The following is a 9,445-nucleotide window of genomic DNA, read 5'->3' on the forward strand; positions in this document are numbered from 1 at the left end:
AAGGGGAAGGGCTTCTAAAACGTAAAGTCTTAGAGGGTGAGCTCTGCACGCGCTAAAATCGCAGACGCTAAGATTTGGTTGGTGAAAGACTCAAAGGAAGAATGGAGCTGAGGCGGCTTCCCGGATTTTAGAGAAAAGCCAATGGCCAGATTGCTCATCCCTGTTTTTCCTGGGGGCACATTGTAATCCAAGGGGATTCCCTGCCCTTTCCCGGCCTCAGTTTCCCCCGCTAAAATAGAACTGTCCAGTCTTCCCCAGCCCCAAAGCAGTTAAGTGGAAAATCCTAATGAGGGGACCCAGGGAACTTGGTTAAATCCGGGGCCTTCTCTAGTCTCCCTGGTCTGCCCCCTTTCCAGGCATAGCGGGATAGCGTCATAGTTTCCATGGAGACAGAGTTCTGCAGCCAATCCCTTTGCCACCTCGGCGTAATGAGGAAAATAGCACAGAATGATGACTAAAGTCCAGAGACTAAAACAGGGGCCAACGCACACTGAAACCTCAAGCTGATAATACGCAGAGTAGGTGCTCAGAGAGTCACTCCTCTCCCCTTCTCCCTCCGTTTCTAGTATTCAAGGTCATTGTGGTGGCCTTATTCCTACTCCATCAGACTGGGAAAATCAGGTCTGCTGCAAGAAATATTTTTAAGGCGGAATGTTTTTAAGCCTCAGGCTCCACCATCTGCCAAGGAATTGGTTCAGCTGTCAAAACCTCAAGGTCACTGGGAAACAAACCTTGATCTCTCTCACCTGGCTCCAAGAACAAGGGAGTCGTGGAGTTATGTAGAAATGCAAGAGGGGTTTAGGATGGCAGGTAGATGACAAAAGATATAAGTAGTCCCAGCCAGACAGAAGTACCATTCCAGCTCAGTGTGCACCCGAGGAGGCAGGCAGACAGCAGGTGGCGCCCCGTTCCTAGCTGTCTTGCAGACAAAGCCGGTGGAGGCCCAGGAACCCAGAGAGATTTGGCAGTTTAAACTCATCTTTGGGAAAGCAGAGAAGCTGCTATTGGCACCTCAGGCACCTCAGGGAAATAGATTAATATAACAAACCTGAAGGTTATACAAAATTTCTCCTTTTCTTTGCCTTTTCACCATCTTTCAGAGACACCAATCCATCACCGCTTTTTCCCTGGAGTGCACAAATCCGGGCCCTGAGTGTCCACTGTTCTCAGGTTGCTACTATAAGGAAAATATCTGTTGCTGTTAAGTGCCCCTCAGTCGGTTCCAACTCACAGTAACCCTGTATAGGGTTTCTAAGGAGCACCTAGTGGGTTGAACTGCTGACCTTTTAGTTCCAAGTCCAGTGCTGATCCTACAGTGCCACACCAGGAGTTCTCAGACTAAGGAGGAGGGGATGTCCCCTAGAAAGTGCATACTTTCAAAAAGAGAATCCCAGAGAGGACACTTTTGCCCTGAGTGGTGCAAATGGTTTGTGGAACCTATAGATTGCTAGTTAGAACTTGCCCTGCCATAACACAGAAGAAAGGCCTGGTGATCTGCTCCCATAATGATTACAGTCAAGAAAACCCTATGGAGCAGTTCTACATTTTAATACACGGGGTCACCGTGAATCAGAATTCAGTCCACAGAAATGTGTTTGGTTTTCAGGTTTGGGAGAAGGTGGTATTTAGCTGGAAGTATATGATCTGGTAAAATTTCAAAACATCAAGGCAACCCAAGAGGTTTCCCTAGTTCCACTCAAACCACACAACACATGGCCTCCTGCTCCACTAAAAGCAATAATTCCTTATGGGTGTACTCTTAGGAGAATGGTCATACTGCTAGCCGGTGCTTTGAGTACTAAGGTGCAGGTACTGCACTAACCATTAATGAGCATTGACACATTTAATCTTCATACCATGTTTATAAAATAGATGTTACTTACTCCCATTTTACTCCTGGTGTTATACTGTAGGATCAGCACTGAACTGCGAACCACAAGGTTAGCAATTCAGGCGCACCAGCTGCTCCTCGGAAACCTTATACAGGGAACCAACTCGATGACACCAAACAATAACAATACCCCAATTAACAGCTAAGATTTGTCCCCAAACCATACAACTTCATTCTATGAAGCAAACATAACCCTGATACACAAACCAGACAAAGACACCACAAGAAAAGAAAACTTCAGGCCAATATATCTTATGACTATAGATGCAAAAATCCTCAACAAAAATACTAACAAATAGAATCCAACCATACATTGAAAAAGTCATGCACCTAGAAATTATTCTAGGAATGGAGAAATGGTTTAACATTAGAAAACCAATCAGCAAAACACACCACATCAATAGAACAAATGAAAAGAACCATATGATCATCTCTTTGGATGTAGAAAAGCATTTGATAAAAATTCAAATCCCTTTCTTGATGAAAAAATGTCTGTTTTGAGCATTATGCTCTTTTAATATCTGTCTATATGAGATCAATTTACAACAAATTGAAAGATTAGATAGAAACAGTAAGTTTATGTCAGTGACGGAAGAACAACTCAGAAAAGGAGGATGAGAAAGTTTGTAAAACTTGAAGAATAGAGCCAGTCACTAAGTTGTTCATGTAGAAACTGTTGAATTGTAGTATGTTTTGCTGTGTATATTCTCAACAAAATAAATAAAATTTAAAGGGGAAAAAAAAAAATAACAGATGGCAAGTCATAGTTTGCCAGCCTCCAACATAAACAGCCTGGTTCCAGTGCACATACATTTAACCATTACGCTATAATTTCTCTTTTTTAAAATCAAATTCCCTTAAATATTGCTAACTACTTAGGCACTTAATTTATTGTTGTTGAGTGCCATTGAGTCAGTTCCAACTCAGCAATCCTATAAAGGGTTTCCAAGGAGCAGCTGGTGGGTTTGAACCACAGACCTTGTAGATAGCAGTCCAGTGCTTATTCTACAGCACCACACCAAGACTCGTGTTTTAAAGCATTCTAAATGCCTAACAGCTAACAACTCTCTTTCTAACCTCTTTCTCTTTCTTACTTCTTCCTTATTTAATCCTTGTAAATCTAATAAAGTTAAAACATTTACCAAATTCTTAGTCCTTTTTTTTCTCTCTCTTAGTCCTTTTAACTTAAAATCACAAATCTAAAATCATTTTACTCCTCAGATTGAAGGCTAATCATCAGAGTCTATTAAACATCAGGCATTTTAACTCATAGTCACATACTTCTGGAATGCAAATTTACTAACTCAGGTAGTTCAAGATTACTGAGTTAAATTTGAAACTGTAGTACAGATACCTAGAGGTCAGAGATTTAAGACTTGGATACTAGACATAGGAGCAATTTAGTCCCAAAAGCATTCTATCTGAACCATATGTGAACACCCTCTGCCCTGTCTCAGAGGGTGTCTGCTGTCTCATGAATCTCTAGGGCTATTCCCTCCAACTGATAATAGTGTTCAACTCTCAGTTGCAACTTTACCTAGTTTTTACCATCTGATAAAGTAATTGAAAAGCTACACCCACATATAAGGTGCAACTAATTTCTTTCACAACTTCACTTGAGTAATAAGTCTCTTTATAAGTGTTAAATTTCACCTCCCATGTTGTTGGGGGTGGGGTTGGGAAATGGGGGCCACCATCTGGTTTGATACTTTCATTTTTTAACAGCATAATATGCTGAATAATGGAAGCTTCCATGCTGTGAATATTGTAAGTCAAGGTACAATCTGCACACAGGTACATTTGAAAGGGTTTATTGATTATGATTACTCACCCATCTTTCAGCCTCAGCTGTTGCCATTGGCACAGATACTTTGGCAAAAGAAGAAAGCTGTTTGTGTGGTGAAATGCAACAAACCCCAAAATTGAGCCCATCTAAATACCTGGACAAATCCCAATTGGCTTTGAAAGTGTTCAGAGTAGTGATTATCTATATGCAATCAGGCATGTCCAGCACAGCCTATACATATTTGAGTATACAGTACCTAGCTATTCAGTGGCCACACAGTAGGGGATTCCCCTAGATAGCAACAAGGACTTTGGTACCCATGCTTATAGCAGAATGTAACACCTTTAGAAATCCAGAGAGGTTTCACAATATGTCATCCTTGCCAAAATCCAATTGGGAACTCTTAATACCACTTCCCAACCCCCATCTAAAAGAAGGGAAAAAAGACTATAAAGAGGTCTTGTGCAGCAGATTTACCTAATAAGTCGTTCGATTTCTTGACGGCTGCTTCCATGAGTATTGATAGTGGATCCAAGCAAAATGAAGTCTTTGACAACTTCAATCTTTTCTCCATTTATCATGATGTTATTAATTGGTCCAGTTGTGAAGATTTCTGGTTTCTTTACATTGATGTGTAATCTATACTAATAGCTGTGGTCTTTGATCTTCATCAGTATTTTAAGTCCTCTTTACTTTCAGCAAGCAAGGTTGTGTCATCTGCATATTGCAGGTTGTTAATGAGTCTTCCTCAAATCCTGATGCCATGTTCTTCATCATATAATACAGCTTCTCTAATTATCTGCCCAGGATACAGATTGAATAAGTGTGGTGAAAGAATACAACCCTAGCACACATCTTTCCTAATTTTAAACCATCCAATGTTCCCCTTGCTATGTTCGAACAACTGCCTCTTGGTCTATATACAGGTTCCTCATGAGCACAATTAAGTGTTCCAGAATACTCATTCTCTGCAATATTGTCCATAACTTGTCATGGTCATCACAACTGAAAGTCTTTACATAGTCAATAATTCTCTGCTCTCAACCAAGATCCATATGATATCAACAATGACATCCCTCATTCCATGTCCTCATCAGAATCCAGCTTGAACCTCTGGCAGTTCTCTGTCACTATTGTTGCAGCTGTTTTTTTTAATTATCTTTGGCAAAATTTTACTTGCATGCAATATTAATGATATTTTCCTATGATTTCTGAATTCCATTGGATTTCCTGTCTTTGGAGTGGGTAGAAATATGGATCTCTTCCAATCAGTTGGCCAGGAAGTAGTCTTCCAAATTTCTTGGCATAGATGAGTGAGTGCCTCCAGTGCTGCATCAGTTTATTGAAAGATTTTAATTTGTATTCCATCAATTCCCAGATCCCTGTTCTTTGCCAATGCCTTCAGTGTACCTTGACTTCTTCCTTCAGTATCATTGACTCTTGATCATATGCTACTTCTTGAAATGGTTGAACATTGACCATTTCTTTTTGTTACAATGGCTATGTATTCCTTGTATCTTCTCTTAATGCTCTCTGCATCATTCAATATCTTGCCCAATTGTTAAGTGCCATCGAGTCAGTTCTGACCCATAGCGACCCTGTATAGGGTTTCCTAGGAGTAGCTGGTGAGCTTGAACCGCTGACTTTGCAGTTCAAATGGCTTTGCAATCTGGTGCATTAACCCACAGTGCCACAACATGACTCATCTTGCCCATAGACTCCTTCAATACTGCAAGTTAAGGCTTAGATTTTTTTCTTCAGATCCTCAGCTTGAGAAATGCTAAGCATATTCTTTTCTTTTAGTTTCCTAACTCCAGATCTTTGCACATTTTATTATATTTGACTTGGTCTTCTCGAGCTTCCTTTTAAAATTATCTATGCAGCTCTTTTACCATCTCATTTCTTCCATCTGCTTTAGCATCTCTATGCAAGTTTCAGAATGTCTTCTAATATCTATTTTGGTCTTTTCCTTCTTTCTTGTCTTCTTATTGACATTTTGCTTTCCTCCTGTATGATGCTCTTGATGTAATCCCACAACTCTTCTGGTCTTCAGTCATTAGTGTCTAATTCATCAACTCTGTCTTTGAAATGATCTCTAAAATCAGGGGAGATATGTTCAATGTCATATTTTGACTCTGGTGGATTTATTTTAATTTTCTTCAGCTTCAGCCTGAACTTGCATATGAGCAATTGATGGTCTGTTCCATAGTCTGTCCCTGGCCTTGTTTTAGCTGATGATATGGAGCTCTGGTAGCGTAGTGGTTACGAGTCGGGCTGCGAACCTTAAGGTCAGCAGTTCGAAACTACCAGCCGCTCCGCAGGAGAAAGATGAGGCTTTCTACTCCCGTAAAGATTTACACCCTCGGAAACCTGGTACAGGGTCGCTATGGGTCGGAACCGACTCAACAGCACTTAACAACAACAACATGGAACTTTTCTACTGTCTCTTTCCACAGATGTAGTCAATTTGATTTCTGTGTTCCATCTGGTGAAGTCCATGTATATAGCCATATTTTATGTTGTTTAAAAAAGGTATTTGTGATATACAAGTCATTGGTCTTGCAAAATTCTATCATGTGATCTCCAGCATCATTTCTATCAGCAAGGCCATGTTTCCCAACTACCAATCCTTCCTCTTTGTTTCCAATCTTTGCATTCCAATCACCAGTAATTATCAATACATCTTGATTGCATGTTTGATCAATTTCAGACTGAAGAAGTTAGTGGAATTCTTCAATTTCATTCTCACTGGTTTTAGTAGTTGGTGCATAAATTTGAATAATAGTTGTATTAACTGCTCTTCTTTATAAGTATATGGATATCATCCTATCACAGACAGGTCTTGAAATGCTCTTTTTCATGATGAATGTGACACCATTCTTTTTCAATTTATCATTCCAGACTTAGTAAACCATGTGATTGTCAGATTCCAAATGGCCAATACCAGTCCATTTCATCTCACTAATGCCTAGGATATCAATGTTATTTCATTTTTGACAACTTCCAATTTTCCAAGATTTATACTTAGTACATTTCATGTTCTAATTATAAATTATTGTTTATAGCTATTTCTCCTTATCTTGAATTGTACTCCATCATCAAATGAAGGTCCCAAAAGCTTAACTCCATTCACCTCATCATGATCAACTCCACTTTGAGGAGGCTATTGTATTTTGAGTGCCTTCCAACCTAAGGGACTCATCTTCCAGCACTATATCTAACAATGTTCTGATGTTCTTCATCATGTTTCAATATTTAATATTCTGGTTCTGACAGTGTTCCACTGCTATTCATAAGATTTTAAGTGACTAAATATTCAGAAATAGGCCATGTCTCCTTCTTCCTAGTCTGTCTTCATCTGGAAGCTCATCTGAAACCTATCCACCATGGGTGACCCTGCTGGTATTTAAAATACTTGTGGCCAAGCTGTCAGAGTCACAGCAACACACAAGCCACCACAGTATGACAAATTGACAGATGAGTGGGGAAGTAGACCTACTGTTTTATTTTTCTCCCACTAAGTACAACAGTAACCCTAGACATAATATATAAAATAAACATAAGGAGACTCTGAAGAGTGGAGAAAAGAAAGTAGATAAACTAGGGATCTTAGAATCCAAGAAATAGCATGGCAATGAGTACCTTGGGTTTTCCATTTGTCTCATATATCCCAGACTGGGTGCTAACAATGCCAGCTACCCAGAAAACCACTGGGTTCAAAGTGAGCTCCAACAAAAGCCTGTTTTCTCTAGCTAAAGGACCTGGGAAAGGGCAGCCTACCAAGACAGCACTTGTTAGACATGCACCACTCTGTTTCACCAAACACTACAGGGGGTGGGGGTGGGGGGGAACTGTGTCCCCACCAACACCAGTTAAGGCTGAATAGGAAGAAAAGAATTCTTCCCTATAAAGAGATAATACCATACCCCTATTGGGGTGGTGTCAGAGAAAGCTAAATAGGGAGCTGGGACTTTCATCTCCACAGACCACCTCTCCTTTCCCTCCCCTGTGACATCATTAGAAACCACATGGGGAGCCAGAACACCCCACCACACCCAACAGTAATGAGGCATCCCCCTGCCACTCATGTGTCAATGGAGGCCAAATGAGGATTTCTACTTCCGTCTAGCAGTTACCAGATGGTGGTACCAGAAGAGAGAGATCCCTCTCTTCCTTCTTGGAGTGGTATCAGAGGAAGCCAATTCAAACAGAAGGTTTAAATAACATCCAGACTCTCTTGACAAAAATACAGAAATGTCCAGGTTTCAATCAGAACTCACACATCATGCCAAGAACCAGGAAGCTTTCAAATAGAATGACAAAAGACAATAGATGTCAACACCAAGATGTCAGAAATTTCAGAATTATCTGAAAAGATTATTAGAGAGACAGGGTTTAAAAAATAAAAAAATGCTTGAATGAGCAACTGTGAACATGCCTAAAACAGATTAAAAAATAGAAAGCCTTAGAAAAGAAATAAGTGATATAGAGAAAAACTAAACTGAAATTTTAGAATTGAAAAATACAATTAACTAAAATAAAAATCTCAATCACTAGACTCAATAGTAGAATAGAGGGAACAGCGGAAAAGATCAATGAACTGGAAGACAGAACAATAGAAATTATTTGATCTGAACAACAAGGAGAAAATAAACCAAAAATTGGACAGAGCCTAAGGGAACCCATTAACCTGATGACTCATGGGTTACATCCAACACCAAGTGACCCTGTTAAAGTTTGTTCTGAGGACTTTGCAAGAAAGAATGTAAGCTTCATGAGGGCAGGGACTTCAGCCTTCTCACTGCTAGATCTCCAGGACCTAGAACTATACCTGATATCAAATGGTGGTGGTTATGTGCCATAGAGTCAGTTCCCACTCATAGTGACCCTGCATAGGGTTTCCAGGGCTATAAATCTTTACAGGAGCAGAAAGCCTCATATTTCTCCCACAGAATGGCTGGTAGTTTCGAACTACTGACCTCGAGGTTAGCAATCTGACTCACAACCACAACACTACTAGAGCTCCTTTGACAAATAATAGTCAAAAAACATTTGTGGAAAGAAAGACTCTGTTACTGTTGGATGTTGTGTAGTGATTTCTGGGCTCAGAACAATACAGCATAGAAGGCAGAGATTAGAGTCAGTCTACTATGCAAATAAGATTTGCAAAGCAATCTAATATGATTAAGTGATCTTGAGGGGGATTGGTCAATTACAATTCAAATTAAGTGACTCTGGCCTACCAAGAGAATTGGTCAGTTAGTGGACCTGAAGGGGAGGACTATGCCTTGAAATTGATAAGGAGTAGACTTGCATAAAAGCTAACCCAACAGAGGTTGAGGGGGGCCTTACTACCACCAGGAAAAACCTCGTCAGAGGAATGATGAAGACACAGGGAGGAATGCAAGTGTTCAAAGGGATAGAGATAAATATGGTTATATATACAACCCTTCAACAACAGTGATCTACAGGTAGTCATGTGGGCAGATACACAGGCTAAATGGGTATAGGAGGGAGAGTGGGAGTATACCCACATATATATAAGGGTTTGACAAAGAGTCTTTGTACATGGGCATTTACTTTTGCTGCAAACACACCAATGGATGTGGTGGGACTTGTTGCTGTTAAGTGGCACCAAGTCAGTTCTGACTCATCGCAACCCTGTATAGTGTTTCTGAGGAGCAACTGGTGAGTTTGAACTGCCGACCTTGAGTTCAAACCAATGTTTCGGTCCAGTGCTTTATCCTACAACACCGCACCAGGACTCT

The sequence above is a fragment of the Chrysochloris asiatica genome, unplaced genomic scaffold, assembly GCF_000296735.1.
Source record: "Chrysochloris asiatica unplaced genomic scaffold, ChrAsi1.0 scaffold00050, whole genome shotgun sequence".
In the NCBI taxonomy this organism is placed as follows: domain Eukaryota; kingdom Metazoa; phylum Chordata; class Mammalia; order Afrosoricida; family Chrysochloridae; genus Chrysochloris; species Chrysochloris asiatica.